This window comes from Delphinus delphis, chromosome 10, assembly GCF_949987515.2.
Source record: "Delphinus delphis chromosome 10, mDelDel1.2, whole genome shotgun sequence".
NCBI classification, from domain to species: Eukaryota; Metazoa; Chordata; class Mammalia; order Artiodactyla; family Delphinidae; genus Delphinus; species Delphinus delphis.
Window position 1 is genome coordinate 100,789,619 of NC_082692.2, and position 19,469 is coordinate 100,809,087.

Below are 19,469 nucleotides of genomic sequence, written 5' to 3' on the forward strand. Positions count from 1 at the left end.
AGCTGGCAGGCGTGCGTTCAAGTCCTGGCTCCACCACCAAGTCGCTGTGCGGCCCCAGGCAAGTGACCTCAGCCCTCTGAGCCACAGTGGTCACATCCGGCTACCTGCTGCTTCCTGGGCACAAACCAGTGTCTGCAGGGCAGATGGCAGCATGCCAGGCCCAGGGGCTTGGGGCAGGTGGGCGCCTTCTCTGGGAGGCTGTGTTCCTGCCTGGAGCGGGACTGCTGGGCCCTCACAGGGCAGCAGCCACGGGGGGCAGAAGCAGTCCCCCCGGAACCACATTTTCCCACCAAGGATGGCTCTGACCATGGGCCCGAATCCCCAGTATCTAAAGCTGGCGACTCAGCCAGGGCTGCCAGGCCTGCTGCTTCCCGTGGGCATGGAGGCAGGGACTTTCCCCTCTATCTGGGCTGCCTTGCACACAAGCAACCACTATGGAGCATCTGCTGTGGTCTCCACAGCTTCATCCTCCTGCCATAGACTCTGGATCTGGATTGCTGGGGTCAAACCCCACCACGGTGCTGACAATTCACATGACCTCAGGCAAGTCACTTCAGCTCTCTGCACCTTACTTGATGTTCTATCTGTAAAATGAGGAAATAATAGTTCCTTTCTCCTGGTGTGACTATGAGGGTTAAATGAGATACTTTTGTAAAGCACTTAGAACAGGGCCTGGCAGTAAAAACATACCACGAAGTGTTAGCTGTTGTCATCATCATCTTTATCACCATCAGCATCGTCTTTGCTACCACTTCCAGCATCCCTTGACAGGTGGGTGTAGTCCTTTGGGGTTATGGGGTAACTATTATTATTATTATCATTATTATTATTTTTGGCCACACCACATGGCTTACAGGATCTTAGTTCCCTGACCAGGGATTGAACCTGGGCCCTTGGCAGTGAAAGCACCGAGTCCTAACCACTGGACCAGCAGGGAATTCCCTGGGGTAACTTTAAAGGGCACAAAGACACACCTGGCTTTAAGAACCTTAGTTTTGTCGTTCCCTGGAGCTCTCTGGAAGCTGGAGTGCATGTGATGCTGACAGCTAATGTGTATTGAGCACTCGCTGTGTGTGGGCACTGTGCTGAGCTCTCTGCATGGACTGTTTCGGCTCAGCACTGTGAAAGAGGTACTATTATGATTGTTCCTGTATCTCACATGAGGAAACCCAGCCACAGAGAGGTTAAGTAACCCACTTCCCATGTGCACCAGCAGGGCTCACGGGTGCAGGCAATGAGGCCAAGACTGGCCATTGTAGGATGAAAAGGAATTTATGGGAAGGATGTCAGGTACTCATGGAATCTTTAGGAAGACTGGAGGAAAAGGCTTAGAAACAGGAAAAAGCCTGGACAGAGAAAGTGGAAGGGGCGACAACTGGACCTGTGCCACAGCTGGACCATCTCAGCCACCACTACCTGTGTGAGGGATTGCTCCATTGCCCCTGCATCTTGGCACCTGTCACTAAAAATTCAGCCTGTGATCTGGCTTCCAGAGCCAGCGTTCAGTGCCTGGTGGAGGCTGCCCGTGCACATGTTATAAGGCATCGGTCCCCAACCTTTTTGGCACCAGGCACCGGTTTCGTGGAAGACAATTTTTCCATGGACGGGTGGTGGGGGGCCTGGGGTGGGGTGGTTCAGGCGGTAGTGCGAGCGACGGAGAGCGGTGGGGAGCAGCACACGAAGCTTCACTTGCTTGCCAGCCGCTCACCTCCTGCTGTGCAGTCCAGTTCCTAACAGGCCGCGGACCGCTACAGCCTGGGGGTTGGGGACCCCTGTTAGAAAGGATCCAAGGCCAAGTCCAAGGCAGCAGGATTGATTAGAAAGCCGTGCTCCGTGCTATGCATCTGCTACCCATTGCCAAGTGGCTGGTTCAGAGTTGAGAGGCCCTGCTTCCAATTCAGAGTTTGCCAACTGCTACTGTGTGACCTTGGGCAGTCTCCTGGCCCCAGGTCCCCGGGGTCCAGGTGTGGTCAGATGGCAGGGATCAGCCTCCTGGACCAAAACATATCCTGCAATGGCTTGTCAGGCTGCCAGAAAGTCCACCATTAGCCACACTGAGTAAAGGCATCAGCGATCCTAACACAGCAAGTACTCAGCAGATATTCTCTGTTAATACGAAGGACTGGGCTCAAAAGACAAGAGTCTCAGGCCTCCGTCCAGCCGAGCTGTAACCAACACGGAAAGTGCTCACACTTTTACCTCCCAACGCCCTTCACCTTCCCCCACAGGCAGCCCCTGGCTCTGCTCCTCGTGCCTTCCACATCCACACCCACATCCGTCCTGTCAGCCACCACCCCACACGCTTCATGCCTCTTTCCACACACACCCCTAGTGCCAGCCCACCACTGCCCCACATGAAGGGCACCCCTCCAGGCCTTCACCCACGGGGTGCTGGCCGGGCCAGTTTCCCTCTGCGAATGGATTCACTTTCGAGACTTCCCTCCCTCCCCGAGCCTGTAGCTCCCTTTGCATCACTCAGGTTTCAAACCCAGAACGTGGGTTTCCTTTACTTCCAGTCCCCAGAAGGCAGGACTAGTCTGATGATCTCTGCAGGGAGCACACCAGCAGCCCCCATCCCTCCGCAGTCACTAACACGGAATTAAAGGAACCCACCCTCACTCCACCCACGCACCTGGCCCCTCCCCTTGCCCCTCACGTCCTCCCCAGGCTCAGACCCCTCAGCCCACACTACAATCCCCACCCCACCCCCAGAACTGCCTTAAGGGGAGGACCAAGCAGCTCTTGGGTAATCGTGGCTGATCCTAGCCTCCAGGCACAGATTGTTTCCCAGAACCTCAGAGTTGGGAAGAACTCCCAGATGCTCCCAGGCCAGTGGTTCCCATGGGAATTCCCTGAGGCACTGGTTACAATGCAGGTTCTCAGCCCCCTCTCCATGCTCCCACACCCTCCATGAGCCAGCACCTCTGGGTCAGGGCCCAGGCAGGAATCTGCACGTAAACCTGTGCCCCAGGTGATGCTTGGCAGACTGAGCAAACTCAGACCTCTCCAAAATCACTTCTATAGGACCCTCCCCCAAGGGACATCTGGGTTGGGCACCTCGGTGTCTACTATGGGGGCCAGGGAGGTAGGAAACTTTTATTTTCCACTTTAGATCCTTCTGTACTGTTTTAGTATTTTACCATGAGTATTTATTGGGTCTATATATATATATATTTTTTTTTTTTTCGGTACGCGGGCCTCTCACTGTTGTGGCCTCTCCTGTTGCGGAGCACAGGCTCCGGACACGCAGGCTCAGCGGCCATGGCTCACGGGCCCAGCCGCTCCGCGGCATGTGGGATCTTCCCGGACCGGGGCACGAACCCGTGTCCCCTGCATCGGCAGGCGGACTCTCAACCACTGCGCCACCAGGGAAGCCCGGGTCTATAATTTTTTAAAAAACAAACAAATAATAGGGCGAACATTTTCAATGAAAGTCTCTCAAGATATCTCCAGAGGCCCAGTGGCAATGGGCCAGTTTGGCTTAAAGCTCGCTCAGGGGTGTTGGGTGGTCGGGAGGAGAAAGAGTCAGGGAGTCCTTGGCCTGAATCCCACTCCACCATTTCCCGGCTGTGTGCCCTGGGGCAAGTTGCTTTCCCTCTCTGATGCTCAGCTTCCCCTCTAAAGAATTCGGATAATTACCCTCCCCCTTATGGGTCTCTACTGCGTATTCAGAGGGCCAGGGGAGTGAGGGCACCTGTGAGTGAGCACGTAGAGTGGACGCTCACTGGTGACTGGGGCATTCTCCAAGGTTCTTGCTGGGGAAGACGGGACCCTCCCAATCCCACCCACACTGGAGGGTGATCTGGAAATGCCACACAGGTGAGCTCTTGGGTTTGGGTCTCTGTCCCTTGACCTTCCCGTCCTAGCAATGAGCTGAGAATCCCCTGCTCCAGCTAGTAGCCTCCCTGGCCAGCAGCTTCTGTCACTACAGGCCACCCCCGTGGGGATCTAAGGGCCAAGGACTCTGACTCAGTCCCTCCCTGGGCCCAGCCTCAGCTTCTCCCTCCACTCTGCATTCTACCCCAGAAATACCCAGCAGCTCCTAGCTCCCCACACAGTGCAGGTGCACGTGCATGTGCATGTGCAGTCTCACATCTCTGGGCCTGTGTCCACCCTGGGCCCTTGCTTAGCACATCCTTCACCCTCCTCACTGCCATTTTTCTAGTGGAAATCCTTCCAGACTGTGCTGAAGCATCCTGTCCTTCTTGAATACTTTGCATGACCCCCTTCACCCCGTCCCATACAGCCCAGCCCCAGCTTGACCAGCTGTGCCCTCCTCTGCAAACCCGCCCTACGCTTAACTACTCCAGTTCTGTTCCCGGCCCACACTGAATCACAGCGTGTCTGGGTCTGGCTCTACCCCCTCACCACCTTGGGCAAACCAGCTCTACGAACTTGAACTTCTCCATCTGCCAAATGGCCATATACCTGCTCCCTCTCAGAGCTGTTGCGAGGATTCCAAACAAGGCCAAGGTCCCTGATGTGTGGTAGGTGTCTAATAAATGGTGGCTGAAAATGCCAGCTCTGGGCCAGGGCTGCACCCTGGTTGGTGAGCTTGTGTGAGAGGGTGGTGCGGGGCTGGTGGGGACAGCCACCTCCTCCCACCTGCCCCTACCCAAGCCAGCCGTGGGGTCAGCAGAGTCCCCTTCCTCCCTGCTCCACCCCTGGGCCTCTGCTGTCCAGCACAGCCAGCCCAAGGATTCCAACTCCCAGGGACGCCTCCCACTATGACCTCTGAAGCTGACCCCTAATGTAGCTCTCTGGGCGACTCAAGCAGGGCAGCCCTCACTCAACCTTTACATCAGAGGTGAGTGGATGCCCCAGGTGTGACCATTCACAGCCCAGATCCCCTGGCCCATTCACTGTGCAGGGATGGCCACGTGTCCCAAGCATGGTCAGTGACAACTCTTGGTGACACTTCTGCTGAAACGCTTGGGGAAATATGCATTCTCTCTCTGCTCGTAAAGTGCAGCCTGGAGCTGCTGGCGGCTACCTTCCCATCAACCAAGGTAAGGCTTCCTGAGAATGAAGCATCGCAGAGGAAACCAGAGTGAACCAAAGGGACAGTCCTGCTGTGCACCCAGGTGAATTATACGCCTCAATTTCTTCATCTGTCAGTAGGGGACATCGTTTGAGCACCTGGTTCCAGCCATACCTGAAACCCCAGGGCTTGCCAGTTATAGGAATTAATAAGTCCCTCTACCCTTTGGCCAGGTCTTCTGTCGCAAGCAAGAAACTGCAAGAGACTCAACTCATGCAATAGAGAAGCTGGACCATAAACCCAACTCTTTCACTGCCTGGTAGAAGGGCCCCAAGATGCTTCTCAGATGCTTGAGTCCTTCCTGCAACTCTTGGGAATGAAGGCTCACCTTGATAAAGATGTGGCCACTGTAATAGCTTCCCATGAAATCAACCACTTGGTGAAGAGGCGGTGAGGAACTTCTGGCAAGTGAAACGACGTAGATGCCCCGTGAGTTAATGAGGCCTGGGTGTTCTCGCTGACACCCCTGGGAGAACAGAGCAGAGAAGAGATGCCAGAAAGAGCCGTTCTATTTCCAGGCTCTCGTGAAGGCAGTTTGGGAATTTCCTGGCCCAACAGCATCATACAAGGAAGGGGCTGTGTGCCCTCTGTGGTCTGGATGCTGACTGTGGGAGGGATTGGACAGGTGGAGGGAGCAGAAAAGTGCTCCAGGTAGAGGGCACAGTAGGTACAAAGAGACCCCTCCTCGATAACCACAGCAACCGCTGCCACCATCGCCACCACCACCACTGCTAAGTGGGCACTCTCCCAGCCAGGCTAAGTATTTCACAGGCACCATCTCACTTAGTTTTCACATCTGCTCTAGGAAGCAAATGCTATTGTCAGTCCTATTTACAAATGGAGAAACTGGGGCTCAGATAGGTTTAGTGACTCTCTCAAGGTCACACAGCCAGGAGCCAAGATTCAAATCAAGATATTCTTGGTGGGGACACTGGCTTGCTTCTCCAACTGGTCCTCTCTGGGCCTCCCTTCCCTCGTCTCTGGGAGGGTGAGGGGTCCAGAAGGTCACGGAGAAAAAGACCAGGGGCAGCAGGAAGACTACAAACCTCGTGCTAAGATGCCACCCAGGCCAACACCCTCACACCCAGGCACTTTCCAGAGCCCCGAGCTGCCACATCCAAGCAGCTTCTCTCCCTGGTTTTGACTATACAGTTCCCTGTCCCCACCCTGTCCTTGGTCAAGCTTCAGACAGGCTTGTCCCTGGCACAGAACTGGGCACGCAGGAGGGAGATGGCCAGAGGGATCTCCCTTGGAATGGAGCAATTGGAAGGCCATGGTTTACAGCCAGCAGCAGGATGCAGCCTTCACAGAGGTTCCCATGACAACATGGAACCGTCTGGTGGTTGTCTGTAGACAACCTACTGGGAGAGTCCAGCAGGGGCTGGATGACCATTTCGAGGGGAGGAAGACACCTGTTTGAAGTCATGGTCCTTACAGATGATAATAAAAGAGCTACCACTTCTTTTTTAAAAAAATTGAGAGATAATTGACACGCAACAATGTATTAGTTTCAGGTGTACAACCTAATGATTCGAGATGTGTGTATATTGGGAAATGATCGCTACAATAAGTCAACCTCCATCACCACATATAGTTACAATTTTTTTTCTTGTGATGAAAGTGTTTAAGGTCTACTCTCCTAGCATCTTTCAAATGTACAACACAGTATTATTAACTATAGTTAAGTACAGAGCTAACACTTCCATAGCACTCACTGAGCCTGGCACTGTTCTCAGTGCCTTCATGCATAGAAGAAATCCCCTCCACAGTCCTCTGAGGAGGTGCTGTGCTTATCCCCACTTCACAGAGGGGTACACTGAGCCCACACAGAGTGGGAGACGCAGGGCAGCAGGTCAGGAGCAAGGCGTGAGTGAGGGCTGGGCTGGGAGGGAGTCCCTATGTCCCACTGCCCACCCCATTCAGAAAGTGAAGGGTGGACTCCTCTCATCAATCAGTCCGGGAGCCTGGGAGGAAAGTGCCCACAGGAGAGGAACCAAACAGTCACAGGAAAGAAAACACAGGAAGCTCTTAAAGAGACAGCTAAACTAAAACCACACGGAGAACCACTCTTCACTCCTCAAACTGGTGAGGACCAAACAATCTGATAAAATCCTGCATTGGTAAGAGGTGGGGGGAATAGTAATCAGGCAGGCATCGTAGTGGGATGGCCGGGGAAAGATACCAGGATATTACAAATGCTCGAACCCTTTGACTAGCAACCCCACTTCCGGAAATTTATCCCGCAGGCATGTGAAGCCACAGCGTAAGAATTATGTCTGCTCACAATTATTTACCGCGGCGCTGATGCATAGTACAAGTTTGGATGGCTAGGTCCCCACAGAGAATGGTTAAATGAATTATGCTTGATTTGTACATTGGCATACTTGCAGCCACAGAGACATACTGAGGAAGCTCTTTACATGTTGATACGGACACAGTAAGGTAAAGGCAAGGTGTCTAGACATGACAGCAAAGGCACTGTCCATAAAAAGATAAAAGGGATAAACTGGACCTCAGCAAAATGAAAGATGTGTGCTCTGCAAGAGACTTCGTTAAGAGGATGGAAAGACAAGCCTCAAACCAGGATAAAGTACTTTCAAAGCCCGTATCCCAAGAAGAACTCGTATCTGGAGTAGACAGAGAACATTCTAAACCCAGGAGTAAGAAACCAAACAACTCAACTGGAAAATAGGCAAAAATTTTGAACAGAGTTCACCAAAGATGATAGATGGACAGCAAACAAGCACAAGAAAAGATGTTCCACATCACTATCCACTGGGGAAATGCAAAATAGGGCTCTGATGAGATAGCACTACAAACCTACTGAAATGGCTAAAATGAAAAAATACTAACAGTATCAAGGGCTGACAAGGACGCAGAGCAACTAGAACTCTCAAACATGCTGGTGGGAATGTAAGAAGGTACAGCAACCTGCAAAGTACACTGGCAGTTTCTTAGCCAGTTAAGCGTACACTTACCATACAACTCAGCAATTGCACTTCTGGGTATTTCTCCTAGAAAAACGAAGGCTTGGGCTCATGCAAAAACCAGTATATGAACATTCGGATCAGCTTGATTTGTACTCACCAGAAACTGGAAGCAACCCAAATGTCCTTCAACAGGTGAATGAAAAAACAAACTGTGGGGCATCCATTAAATGGAATACTACAAAGCAATAAAAAGGAAAGAATTAGTGATAAACAACAAATTAAACTGATCTCAAAGGCATTATGCTGAGCAAAAAATGCCAACCTCAGAAGGTTACACACTGTATGATTCCATTTTTATAACACTGTCAAAGTGACATAAATATAGTGATAACAGATCGGCAGTTGCTAGGGAATAGGGTTGGTAAAGGGTGTGATTATAGAGCATTAACATGAGGGAATTTCTTTGTGGTGATTGGAACAGTTCTAGATCCTCATGGTTATAACATTTATCCATGTGATAAAATTTTACAGAACTATGTACCAGAAAACAAAATAATTACTGCATGTAAAAACTGGTGAAATCCAAATAAGGTCTGATTTTGAGTTAACAATACTGCACCAATGTCAATTTCCTGGTTTTGACAATGCGCTATGATTATGTAAGATGTTATCAGTGGGAGGAGCTGGGGGAAGTGGGGGAAAGGTGCACGGGAACTCTCTGGACTATTTTTGCAACTTCTCGTGAGTCTTAAAGTATTTCAAAATAAAAAAAATTTTAAAGTAGTGTTGATTGGGGGCTACTTTGCTCAATTTGATTTTTTTTTTGCTATAGAAAAATAATAACAAGGTAAAGAATGTGTGTGGAGAAAGTCCTATCTGTGTGATGTAAATGCACGGTTCCTGTTGGTGACAGAATACTGTATTTCTGGAAACAGGTACAAGGGATTGGGAATACAGGAGCCACATGGGAGGGGACCAGACGGCAGGGGCACAGGTATACGAGAGAGAGACCTGATTTTTCAATTTTCCCCTTGAAATGCTCAAATTTTGTACTGTAGGTGTCTATCATCTTTTAAAACTTTTTTACTTAAATTTTTGAAACCTAAGAGTGGGACAGGAGCGATCTGTTTGCCTCTGAGAGCCTCAAAGGACAGTCCAGAAGGGAGGGGGCAGTGTCCTGCAGACCAAGACTTTATCAGGAAGGTAGTATTTTACTAAGCTCAAGGGAGGCTAGAAACACAAAAGAATAATTGACGGGGCAGGGAGGGCACCCAGCTCCAGTTGGCAGAGCTGGGAGGTGATGCCGCCTTCGTGTCCATGACAACCACGAATGGAGGTACCAAACACAGCCACCGTGACAGTGGACGCTCACCCAGCCCTCAGAGGAGCACTTCTCAGGGACAAACTCCCGTCCCCTCGCAGCAACATCATCGCATGGTGGGGTCGGGGGGGACGCAGAGGCCCGGGGGGGAGTTTCTGTTCAGGGTCCCCCATGGAGTTTGCAGCTCTGTAGCACCCAGGACCTCCCTGCCCAAACCAGACTGATTTCCACTTGGTTCTCCTGACCAGAATCCACAGGGCAGATGCTGGGCCAGACCCTGTGCTGGGCCCTGGGGCCAGGAGGGGGAGGTTCCAGCTTGGAGGCCTCCTGGGCTGGTGGAGAGGAGACAGAGGTGCGGTGGAGTCGGCCAGGCAGCGTCCTGGCTCTGCACTTATTCTTGAGCCTGCTGGGGAAGGGCAGGCAGAGGACAAACAGCATGCCATGTGAAGGGGATCGTGAAAGAGTCTATGAGCAGGCCTGGCTGAGCCGGCAGGCCAGGTGGTCCCGGGTGGAACCCCAGCTCTGGCCGCAGCAGGGGGCTCTAGTGCCTCCTCACATCCTCCCCCACCTCCTCTCACAAGAGGAGCGTGACCTCGTCCCCCTCCCAGGCCACTTCAGCCACCACAGGCACAGGCAGCAGACGCCTGGCTGACGCAGCTCCAGGAAGTCGTCTGTGTCAAAACCTGGGAGGGTCCAAATGTCCATCACCAGGTGAAGGGGAACCTGTGGCAGGCCATCCACGGAATATCACACAGCCACGAAGGAGACCAAGCTGCAGTTACGTGCGGTGATGACTCTCGAAGACTGAAGAGCAAAGGAAGCCGGGAAAAGAAAAGAACACACGCTGCACCATTCCACGTACAGGGTCTAAAAGGTGGCAAAACTAATCTATGTGGTTAGAAGTCAGGACCGTCGTGACCTCTGGGAAAGAGGGGAGAGGAAGGGACTGGGGGGCAGGGGTGAAGGGGAGAGAATTTCTGTCACACAGGTGTGCTCATTTTGTGATGATTCATGCTTTTGCGTTCCATGCATGTTTCTGTGTGTATGTTAAACCAAAGGTTATAAAAAAAGAGGTTTACTTTAAAAACTAAAGGAAGGCAACCTAGATAATGGGAGAAAGTATTTGCAAATCATCTATATGATAAGGGGTTAATATCCAGTATATATAAAGAACTCCTACAACTCAACAACAACAAACAACCAGATTTTAAAAATGGTCAAAGGAGTTGAATAGACAACTCTCCAGAGAAGATATTCAAATGGCCAAAAACTATTTGAAAAGATGCTCAACATTACTATTCATTAGGGAAATGCAAATCAACCTACAATGGCACACCACGTCATACCCATTAGTATGGCTACTAGAAAAACAGAACAACCGAAGAACAAAAAACCAGAAAGAAACCATTGCTGGAAGGATGTGGAGCAATTGGAACATTTGTGCAGTGCTGGTAGGAACAGATAATGGTGTAGCTGCCGTGGAAAACAGGATGGCAGTTCCTTAAAAAACTAAAAATAGAATTATCATATGATCCAGCAATTCTACTTCTGGATATACATCCAAAAGAACTGAAAGCAGAGTCTTGAGGAGATATTTGTACACCCCTGTTCTTAGCAACATTACTCATAGCCAAAAAGCGGAAGCAACCCAAGGGTCCGTTGACAGATGAATGGATACACAAAATGTGGTCTATCCGTACAATGGAATATTATTCAGCCTTCAAAGGGGAGGAATTCTGACACATGCTTACAACATGAATGAACCCCAAGGACATGGTGCGCAGTGAAATAAGCCAGTCACAAAAGGATAAATATTGCATGATCCCGCTTACATGAAGCCCATAGAACAGTCACATCCACAGAGACAGCGAGTAGATGGTGGTTCCCAGGGGGCTGCGGGAGGGGAATGGGGAGTTAGTGGTTAACGGGGACAGAGTTTTGGTTTGGGAAGATGAAAGGTTCTGAAGATGGATAGTGGTGATGGTTGCACAACAGTGTGAATGTTCTTAATGCCACTAAACTGCACACTCAGAAATGGTTAAAATGGTAAATTTTATGTTATATGTATTTTCCCACAGTTAAAAACAAACAAACAAGCAAACAAAAGGAATGCGGACTGGCCTCTAACTGGACCTGAGACTCGACCCTGCCGAGCCTGGGTCTCCTCACCTGGCAAGGGCATGTAGGCAGCGGCCGTGTCTGGGGGGTGGCGAGGGTCACAGAGCACACAGGCCAGCTCATCGGCGTGTGACTTAGTGAGGGGCCACAGATTTCTCAGGCACAGCCCCTGGCAGGAGGATCTGCATTCTTTCTATTCTGGACCCTTCTGACATAAGGCAAGAGCTGGGAGGTGGAAGCAGGGCCCTGCTGGGAGCAGGGGCATCACAAAGCAGATTTCTCGTCGCAGGTGTACCGTCCCCTGCAGGCTCCCTCAACGCTGTGCTGAGCGGGTGGGGATGGCCATAGGATGGTGGGCTGGACCCCTCCTTCTATTCTAGTCTCCCTGCCCTCTAGCTCCTCCGCCCCCTCCCCGCCCCCTCTTAGCAGCTGGATTGAGGTCCAGACACGCCTGTGAGCCTTGAGTCTCCAGCAGAAACTGTCCAGCCTCGGCCTCTTCATCTACATAATGCGGGTGATCAGAGCCCAGCCTCGGGGGCCACGCAGCTGTGAGGACAGGGCTGTGTCATGTGCTTTAGGGTGTGGACTCCAGGCCAGAATTCCTGGGATTAAATTCTGGCTCTGCAGTTCCCTGGCTGTGTGGCCTGGGGAAGTTACCTAACCTCTCTGTGCCTCAGTCTACTTATCTGAAAAATGGGGGTAACTCCAGGACAGACCTGGTAGGATTGTTGAGGATGCATTAATTAATATGCATAAGATTCTCATAGGAGTGCTGGCCCCTGGTAAGTACCCAGCAGATGTGTGCTGTTACTGTTGTTATGTTTCAGGGAGGGAAGCTGGTGAGGTGATTTGTGTGAGGCTCACGGCCCTGGTCAGAGCTGATGCGCAAGTGTTTGCAGCATCCTGACCCAGCGTGCAAGCTCTTTCACCCACTGCCCCTATCTCGGGGACTGCAAGCAGTCCTGGTGCCAAGGGGTCTGGCGCACGTAGGACCTCAGGGCTTCCACTGGCTGTCCCCAGCTTCCCCAGGCCTGGCTCCCAGGCCTCCCAGCCAGCCCAAGTCCATCTGGCCTGAGCCCTGCCCAGCCAAACCTGCCTGCAGAAGGACTCAGGCATCAGTGGGGAGCCACAGCCTGGGGGCTGAGTCGGAGGAATTGTGGTCAGGGGAGACTGGATGGCTGGGTGGGCAGAGGCCAATGCAAAGGCAGCCCTCTTCTCCCCACTCCCCAAAGCCCCAGCTCCACTATGTCTCCACTACATTTCCTGCGGCAAGCTACAGGGCCTCTCTGACCTTCAGGTTCCTCATCTGTCAGAGGTCTTTTGTGGGGAAAGCTGGTCTCCGCTCCCTTTGGTGTCAGCTGGGTCCACTTAACTGGGGGCCTGGAAGATCCATTTTCAAGATGAAGTGCCTACAGCTGTTGGGAGAGCTCAGCGAGGGATGCGGGTGGGATCTTGGTTGTTCTCCTCAGTGCCTCTTCACAGGCTGCTTGGGCTTCCTTAGGGAAGAGTGGCTGCGTTCCGAGAGCCAGTGTCCCAGAAACTGGCACAGTGTCACTTCTGCCACATTCCATTGGTCAAGCAATAAAGCCCAAATTCAAGGGGGAGGAGGGTCTACGTTACACTATGTGTCTTGATGAAAGGGGTGTCAAAGAATTTGGGAGTCATGTCTTAGGACTGACAAACTTAACCTCTGCAACAAGTCTTCAACAATGTGGGGTTCCAGATGCTGTAACAGGCAGCGGATAAATAAGTGGCCAAGGCAGCCATTGTGATTGCTAAAAACTACCTTGTCATCTATGATGACACCAACCCAAATCAACAAGGGCCTGAGGCAGAGGCCCCAAAGTATTTGTTCAGGGGCTAAATCTGTTAATGTGCTTTATTTAGCCTGAAAAGAAAGATTTTCATGTAAAAAAAATTATCAACATATTTTGATCAGTAGGTTTTAGTTTAAAAATCCAGATTTCTACAGCTGGGACGAAGTGAGAGAGTGGCATGGACATATATACACTACCAAATGTAAAATAGATAGCTAGTGGGAAGCAGCCACAAAGCACAGGGAGATCAGCTCGGTGCTTTGTGACCACCTAGAGGGGTGGGGTAGGGAGGGTGGGAGGGAGGCGCAAGAGGGAGGGGATATGGGGATATATGTAAACACATGGCTGATTCACTTTGTTATACAGTAGAAAATAACACACCATTGTAAAGCAATTATACTCCAATAAAGATGTTAAAAAGAAAAAAATCCAGATTTCTAGAAAAACAGTAAGATCTGGTAACATTGGGCCCTCATTCCCAGATGGCCTCACTAGGTGGGGTGAGGAATGACCGCTCTGGTAAATCCTCTGGTTTTCTGCCATCCCCCACATTTTGAACTGGCCCCTGTGGGCGTTGAGTTGGCAAAGTCTGGGTCACTAATTCTAAGACAGCAAAAGAGATTGGGGAATAATCACTCCATGGGGATTGTCAGTGAACAGGAGTATACAGCTGGGAGACAAATGAGGGGTACCTATATGAAGCCCTTGGGAGATGTTCAGCTCTGTGGGGGGATAATCCTGAAAGGCTTCCCAGAGGAGTTGACATTGAGTTGAGTCTTGAAAGATGGGAAGGATTTGTAAATGTTCAGGACTCTAGAAGCTACTGAGCTTCACCTCCAGCGGACCTCTGAACATGGTGATCAGGAAGGACATAATAGCAAGGAGTTTTCCCTGGGTTCCCAATCTCTGCAGTCCCCAATCCAGTCACCTCATTTCCAGGTGGGAACAAAGAGCAAAAGTTGGAGCTCTAAGTAGGTAGTGACTTGAAGGACACCCAAAGACGCCAGGCCCTCCAGATACTGTCCTCACTGACTGGCCATACTGCCTCAGATTCCACTGTCAGCACCACCCTGGCGATTGCAACATTCTGTAGGAAGCACATGTTACTTGCGAGGGAGGACATGTGTTGACACATATCACTCATTTGCCTGTTACTATGACGGGGTATGGATTCATTAGCCCATCAGCTTAGCTAGCATAGAGAAGGAGCTCCCGGGAAGGAGGCAGGATGAGTAAATGAGAGAAAAGCAAGAGCTGGTATGAGGATGCCTGGGTGGGGCTCCGCTGTTGGAAGCCCTGAGCATCGTGGGGTACACAGGGATCCAGGTCACCAGGGAAGGGTGAGGCAGAAGGTGGGAGTAGAGCCTTCAGGGCCACCAATCAGCAGGGCTCCCTGCAAGTCACCCACCTCTCGTTTTAGACTGCTATTTCCTCCTCTGCCGAAGAAGAGAACTCAAGCAGACTCCTTCACACGAGGTCCTGGGAGTCCAGGATCCCCTAAGTCTAATCTCCCAGGATTCTCATGGATTCCAAGAATTTTAAGAATACTTTATTAAACATTGTCTTTCCATGGTATTTTTGAAAACCAATCAAAGATACCGTGGTTCAAAGATTCTACTTCTAGGCTCCAAGAGTTTAAGATTTGATGTTTTCCAGGGTCTAAGCTTTTACATTCAGTCCTTGTAAGATTTTGAGTCCATCATACTTTCTCATCTAGACCCATAGCTGGAATCCCATAATTTCAATGAAGTCAGTAATTTATTTGTGTGCTACCTGTACTGTGATTTTTCTTTAAACTTAAATTTTAAATTAAATATAAAAACTTTTCTTTTAATTTAACCTTATTCTAAATAATAATAGTATCTGTGAAATCATGGATCTGACATACAAACTGATATTCTTCTAAAAACATACCAGGGACTTCCCTGGTAGTCCCGTGGTTAAGACTTCGCCTTCCAATGCAGGAGGTGCGGGTTCCATCCCTAGTCAGGGAGCTAAGACCCCACATGCCTTGGGGCCAAAAAACCAAAACATAAAACAGAAATAACATTCTGCCAAATTCAATAAAGACTTAAAAAATGGTCCACATCAAAAAAATCTTAAAAAAAAAAAACCTAAAGAAGCTTTGGTAATGTAGGTCCTGGCACCCCCTCAAACCGTCTCAGGCACCACCAGCAATGTGGACACCACATTTCAGAAGACACTGTCCAAAGGGCTGGCCCCTCATTCCTGCAGGGAAGGAAGCATGGAAACATCCGTTTGCAAGTGGGCATCAGGTCACCCCTAGGGAAGTTCTTTTTTTTTTTTTTTAATAAATTTATTTATTTTTGGCTGGGTTGGGTCTTCGTTGCTGTGCGTGGGCTTTCTCTAGTTGCGGTGAGTGAGGGCTACCCTTGGTTGTGGTGCGTGGGCTTCTCAATGTGGTGGCTTCTCTTTGTTGCCCAGCACAGGCTCTAGATGCGCGGGCTTCAGTAGTTGTGGCACGCAGGCTCAGTAGTTGTGTCTCTTGGGCTGTAGAGCGCAGGCTCAGTAGTTGCGGCGCATGGGCTTAGCTGCTCCGCGGCATATGGGATCTTCCCTGTCCAGGGCTCGAACACATGTCCCCTGCATTGGTAGGCGGATTCTTAACCACTGCGTCACCAGGGAAGTCCCACCCCTAGGGCAGTTCTTTGGGCACTGAGAATGTGAGGTCCACCAACCTGTGGGTCTCTGAGGAAGGCTGTGCAGTCCCGTTCTCGGTGGGGGTCAGAGTTGGGAGGTTGGGTGCCCTTCTCCTGAGCTCTCAGCCCTGAGACTGGAGTGGGCTGGAACCACAAGGGGATGCTATGCAACAGCACCATCTAGTGACCAAAATGCAAGACACCGAGGAGAGGAGCAGAGAGGGGACAGCTCTTGGACTTGAGAAAATTGTAGACGAGATAAAGGGGCAAAACACTGAGAAATAAAGCAATCTGGCAGCTGATCAAGTACTAAATGGGCAGTACAGAAACAACTTAAGTGTCCATCCGTGGATCATTGGTTAAAAAAAATCGTAGTACATTATACGGAATAGTATGCCAGCATTGCCAAGGATGCTATCAAGACATGTTATGGATATGGAAAGATACTCAGTTGAGTGGGGAAAAGAGCACTAATCCAAGCAACTCTATGCAACTTATGTAAATGTGAGTAGCAATCCACTTTGGGTCCATCCAGGAGAGAATGTCTGATACATCTTCCCCATGGCAGTAAACGTACCCCATCCACACAGCTGCTCAAGCCAGAAACTTGGCAATCGCCTCAGCCTCTCTCCCCCACCCTTACCCCCACTCCAATTCCCCTGCTCCTCTCCCTCTCCATGGCCACCACCTCGGGCAGAACCAGCATCACCTCTGCCTTCTCCACTCCACAGCCAAGAGAGCTGGCCCAAATGCCAGCTAGACCACGCTGCCCCCTGATTAATCCTCCAGCAGCTTCCCATCTCATGCAGAATACAAGCCGACCTCCTTGCCATGGCCCTCAGGCCTCTGCCAAGCTCCTCTCATAGCCCTGACCCTCTCTCACTCCATTCCTGCTCGCTGAGCTGCTGTTGCTTCCTCAAGCCCCCCCGAGTCATTGCATGTGCTGCTCCCCTACCCTGAAACACTCCTGGCTCTGCTCCTCTCCTGTCTACTTTCTACTCAAACTTCAGGCTTGGGCACAGTGTCACCTCCACAGGGGTAACGGGATTTCATCTTTGTACTTTCTGATTTGTTTGGGGAACAAGTATTATTGTGATATAATCAGAAGGAAGTCAAATTATATTCATTTAAAAATGAACTCAAATGCACAGACTACTGGCACACGGTGAGTTCAAAGAAGGGGGAGGTCTGTGTGGACTGGAAGGCTGGGGAAGGTTTCCAGGAAGGTGAGGATCGGAGGAATGGAAACATTAAGCACGGGAAAGAGGACAACATTCCAGAAAGGAAAACATGCGAACAAAGGCATAGTGGTGGGCAGGGGCAGCTGGAAGTGGCACCTAGGATTTTGTCTGCCTGGCACATTTAATTCTGGTTGCAAACCCTCTTCTCCTCTCAGGATCCACCCTTCCCACATTCTCAGACCATGTGTTTCCAGTGAGGCTGATTCTCAATATGGGCGTATGAATTGGTCTGAGCCAATGAGAGCCTTTCCTGGGATTTTTGCCTCATCTATTGAAAAGGGGAGTTGTCTTTGTATTGGAGCTACCAAGCTGGGAGGATGTATGCCAGATCTTCTCTGCCATTGCAAAGGAAGAGCTTGCCTGAGAATAAAGCCCATACAGGAGAAACCAGAGCCAAAGACAGAGGGGGTCACATTCCTGAGGACAATGTTTGAGCACCTGGATCCAGCCACACCTGAAGTCATTTCCCCCTAGAATTTTTAGATCTGTGAACCAATAAATTTACCCTCTTTTCAGGATTGGGCTAGTTTGCCATTTGTTTCTAGCACTTGTAAGCTAAAGATTTTTAACTTCCACACTTGTCTGGCTGGGACTAAGACTTGCTGTGGAAAACAGGGAGGGAGCCTGAGCAGAGGCAGCAGAAGCAACAAATGTGGTGGCCATTTTTTGGAGGCAAGGCTTTTATTCCCAGTGAATTGAGGCATCTAGTGTGGGAATTGGACAGTCTGAACATATGAGCCAAGCCAGAAATCTGAAACAACGATAGGCCTTCTCCCCTGACTGCCCACAGGCCACAATCTCTCTCATCTATCCAGAAATCCTTTGAAAGGATACCCAGGGACAGAAATGGCCTGGGGCAGCTCCCGTTCTTGGCTTCTTGTGGTTTTGGAAGGAAACTTTGTAAGTCTTCCCAGACCGCATTGGGAAGGCCAAGAATCCACAAGACAACTGGGCAGGAGATGAAATGGTGAGGGTCGGATCATTTGATGCATTTTCCACTGCTCTCTCCCTGTTTGTGCATGGCCCGACCGCTCCAGAGGGCCTTTGGTCCCTGGCAGGGGGATGCTGTGGGGGTGGAGGAGAGAGACACAGGCCCCTGGTTCCAGCCCAAATCGGGTTCCTCCTAAGAGCTGCATGAAGGCATGACACATGGGGACCCTGTGGGCCCTGGAAGGTAAGTACCAGTGTCGTGTGTCCCCCACAATGCTTGACAGAGTGCCTGGCACAGGGTTATACAAAAGGGACTAATTTCCCTTCAGAAAAAAGAGCCCAAGTCCTTACTGGGAGTGAGCAGGGCAGCAGCTCACAAGGACTAAGGTAGGTGAGCACGTGTCACTGCCCTGTCTCTGCAGAGGTTCCGCACTCCCCTGCCCTCCTGCAGCTGTCTCATCCGGCCCCCAGGAGGGCACCACTCCCTCTGAAACCTCTGGCCCGAGATCAGCCACAAAGCACTTCCCAGATTTTGAGAGCTGCAGCTGTAGCTGTGAGCTAAAATCAACAGATACAGAAAAATATTTGTTAAAATTCGATGCCTATTCATGATAAAAACTCTCAGAAAAAAGAGTATCAAAGAGAACTTCCTTAATCTGATAAAGGGTATCTGGTAAACACACAGACACATACCGACAGACAGACAGACACGTACACACACACACACACATGCACACACAGAGCTAACATCATCATTAATAGTGAAATATTGAATGCTCTTCTCTTAAGGATAGGATCAAGAAAAGGATGTCAACCACTAACATTTCTATTCAAGACTGTATGGCAGGACCCAGTCATTTCAATAAGGCACGAAAAATAATAAAACAAATAAGAATTGGAAAGGAAACAAACAAATTGTCATTGATGATATTACAGATGATAAAACTGTACATGGAAAAAATACAAAATAATCTACAAAATATTAGAATGAATGAGCAAATCTAGCAAGGTTGCTGGATATAATAACATACAAAAATTAATTGAATTTCTATATACTAGCAACAATTAGAAAATGAGAAACTTTAAAAGTCATTTATAATAATACCAAAAATCATCAAATCTTATGAATAAATCTAATCAAAGACCCCTATGCTAAAAACTACTAAACATTGCAGAGAAATTAAAGGACACCTAAATAAATTGAGGGCTATACCATGTTCATTGATTGGTCAACTTAATATTATTAAGATGTCAATTCTCCCCAAATAGATTTGTATACAGATGGTCCCGACTTAGGATTTCTTGACTTTACAATGGTGTGAAAGCAATATGCATTTAGTAGAAACTGTACTTCAAAATTTGAATTTTGATCTCTTTCCAGGCTAGTGTTACGTGGTTACAATCCTTTCTC

At 49.8% G+C, this 19,469-nt stretch overlaps 1 long non-coding RNA gene across 1 annotated transcript in view; it reads right to left on the bottom strand.

The window, feature by feature from the left end:
- Nucleotides 1–19,469, bottom strand: part of LOC132431748 (uncharacterized) — a 61,079-nt gene that overhangs the window by 22,073 nt on the left and 19,537 nt on the right. The window contains exon 2 of the long non-coding RNA XR_009520791.1: nucleotides 8,129–8,206. This is a non-coding gene — a long non-coding RNA (uncharacterized lncRNA). The remainder of the gene's footprint in view (nucleotides 1–8,128; nucleotides 8,207–19,469) is intronic.